Consider the following 3,393-nt stretch of genomic DNA (forward strand, 5'->3'; position numbering starts at 1 on the left):
CCCCCCCCCCCCCCCCGCGCAAGGGAGCACGGGCACCTTCAGCTTGCAATGCAGGATCTCCTGTGTTCTACTCAACCCCGCCCTGCCCCCCAAGTTCACCTTTTTGTCCACGGGTCATTGGACTACCAGCCGTCCATGTTTCAGTGCTGAGGAGTTCCATCTGGACGGGAACGGTTCCTGCTTCTACACTGAAGAGATACATCCAGAGAGTCAGTCACAGCAAAGACTGGACCAAGACACCAGGCCCTTCCTAGCTCCATTTGAAGGAAGAGATGGGCAGGCGCCAATGCAAGAATTCCTCCAACAACTTGAAAGGCAACATGACATCACCAGAATCCAGGGATCCTGAAATAAGAAGAATTGTACACCCTACTCCAGAAGAATGAGAAGAAATCAACTCAAAAGTGAATTATATGAAAATAATAGAGGACCTTAAACAAGAGGTGAAAAACTGCCATAAACAATTAGAGATTACAAACAAAAAGGTAGAGGAAATGAATAAATCTCTCAAAGATACCCAAGAATACAACAAGAGATTTAAAGAAGGGGAACTAAAGCTTTCCAGTTGTGTGTTCATTCTTGTTGTGGGAGCTGCGTGTTGCATTCCTGCTACCCAGCTCCCAGCTGCCTGGCTAGCTTATGCACCAAAATAACAACACACAAACTGTATTCATATAAACACTGCCTGGCCCATTATATCTAGCCTATTTGGCTAACTCTCATATCTTGCTTTAACCCATCTCCAATAATCTGTGTAGCACCAGTCTTACCGGGAAAGATTCAGCATGTCTGACCTTGTGGCTTGCTTCATCGCGTCTGCCACAGAGAGGAGAGCTATTGAGTCTGAGCTCACTTCCTCCTCCTCCCAGCATTCTGTTCAGTTTACTCTGCCCACCTAATTTTCTGTCCTATCAGGGCCAAGGCAGTTTCTTTATTTAACCAATGACCTTCCTCCATCAGGGGGACTGCCTTTCAAAGTGATTAATTTTATACAATCTCAGAGAGTCCCAGGATTGCTTCTGAGTCTCAGTCTTCTGATAGACAACACCATGGAAATAAAGTACCTACAATCTCCACCACTCCCTATATTCAATAAACTACATAGTAATGTCTTACAGTTAAAATTCTTTTGACCACTTAAACATCTACACACATAAATATCTGAAGCTTTAATATTCCAAAGCTGTAGAAGATAGCTATAGGTGCACAGTTAGGCCAGGGACAGGTTTCTCAAACTTGGTACTAGTGATACTTTGGCTTGGGTAATTCTTTCCTGTGAATAGGAGAGCCAGGCATTACATGGTATTTAGTAGAGCCTGTAGCCTCTACTGATGTCAGTAGCAGCCCACACCCATCTACTTTGATCACCAAAAAACATCTCCCCACATCTCCAAATGTCTTCTGGGAGCCCAAACTCCACTTGAGACTCACTGGATGGAACCTTCACTGTAGACATTATTGCAAACTTGGGGTGCACAAATAAGACAGGACTCTATGCACTATTACTAATGTGAAAGAGTCTAGCAGATCCTCTGCTATTTGTTTATGGTGGGCACAGAGTTTATACAATATACTATTGAACCACATGGCTACCTATGTGTTACTATCTTTTTTCCTACCAAAACCACTAACATTAGACAGGGGTGGTGATGGGGTAGCTAATTCACCAACTACTTTTACATCGACTGATGTAAACCTTTGCTAAGCAGAGGACGGAGAACAGTCAAGGCAAATGCCCTTCTTTCTGAATTTGCAGTCTCTTTTTCTCCACCTGTAAGCGCTCCTTTTCGATCTGCCGTGTCTCAGACTCAAACTTCAAGAACTGCAGCCGATCTTTCTCCAGCTGCAGGCGCTCTCGCTTGAGTTTCAACTTCTCCGCTTCTATGTCCTGTGGCTGTAGTATGGACTTCTCCCCCTGGCCTAGGTCGGGCTCTAGGGTGGGTTTCTCAGCGCTAACCAACTGCAGCCTCCACTTCTCTCTGCCGCTCCTTCTCCAGCTGCAGGGGCTCGTGCTCCAGGTCTAGGTGGGCTCTCCTTCTCTATTTGGAGCCGCTCCTTTTCCACATGCAAACTTTCTGCCTCAATATCCAGTCGGCGTTTTTCCAGCTCCAGTTTCTGTTTCTCTATATTCATGAGGCTCATCATAAGCGGGTCTGGACGGGGTGGAATTGAGGGTGAAAAACTTGTCGATGTGGGGGAAGTCAGGGAGCTCACTTTCCCTCCTGGAATCTGCTATGACAGATGACAACATTTCTTCCTCTTCCTCAATCTCAAACTCTGGGCTTTGTGGGTCCCTTTCTTCCTCTTCCACTTTGACTTCTGTTAGGGATCTACCTGCATCTCGGAAATCCGCCACAATCTGCCAGTCAAAATTTGCATAATTTCGGAATGCAATTTTTCATCTATCTCTTAGAGAGAGAGAGAGAGTTGTCTAAATCAGACGTGGGAAGAGGAAACCCAGAACCAACCAGCTTCATGTTGGCCTTCATTCTCTTCCTTTTCATGAGTGCACGCCAGTCAAGGTACTGTCTCTTCACCTCGGTCCCTGTCCTCTGTTCGCCTTCACCTACAGTGTTGAGTTGCTTGGAAAAAATGACTTCCTTCCTTTTGGTAATTTCTTTCAAAAGGGCCTGAATTTCCTGAACACTAAAATTGCTTTTCCTTTTCCTTTTCAACTGCTTCATTTTTCAAACTTCAGTGCAGGTTTTAATAGCAGGAAAACTTGTGCAAAGAATGCAGAGTATGCTCCAAAGAACGAAGCCCAAGAACAACCCCTTGTTGGCTCTTACCTAAAAATCACTGAGTTTCCATTCATCCAGTCATGGAAGCAGTTTGATATCTGCAGCCCCCGCAGCACCATCACAGGATCGCCTTTATTGAGTATTTTTGCATCCATGTTTATGAGTGAGATTGGTCTGTAATTCTCCTTCTTGGTTGAGTCCTTGTGTGGTTTTGGTATCAAGGTAACTGTAGCATCATAAAAAGAGATTGGCAATGTTCCTTTTGTTTCTATTATGTGGAACACTTTGAGGAATATAGAGCTATTAGCTCTTCTTGGAAGTTCTGGTAGAATTTGCACTAAAATCATCTGGCCCTGGACTTTTGTTGTTGTTGTTGTTGGGAGGTTTTTGACCACAGCTTTAATTTTCTTGCAGTTTATAGGTCTATTTAAATTGCTCACTTGGTCTTGATTTAATTTTGGTATATGGTATCTATCCAGAAAATTCTCCATTTCTTTTATGTTTTCCAGTTTTGTGGAACACAGGTTTTTGTAGTATGACCTAATTATTCTCTGAATTTCCTCAGTGTCTATTGTTATGTCCTCCTTTTCATTTCTGCTTTTGTTAATATGGATGTGGCTCTCTCTGCCTTTTGATTAGTTTGGATAAGTGT

At 43.7% G+C, this 3,393-nt stretch overlaps 1 pseudogene; it reads right to left on the reverse strand.

Annotated features, from left to right (window-relative positions):
• Positions 1-1,723: 1,723 nt before the first annotated feature.
• Positions 1,724-2,684, reverse strand: LOC126495323 (myb/SANT-like DNA-binding domain-containing protein 4; annotated as a pseudogene).
• Positions 2,685-3,393: the final 709 nt, after the last annotated feature.

This window comes from Alexandromys fortis, unplaced genomic scaffold (genome assembly GCF_014885135.2).
Source record: "Alexandromys fortis isolate MF-2015 unplaced genomic scaffold, M_Fortis_MF-2015_v1.1 scaffold_479, whole genome shotgun sequence".
Lineage (NCBI taxonomy): Eukaryota > Metazoa > Chordata > Mammalia > Rodentia > Cricetidae > Alexandromys > Alexandromys fortis.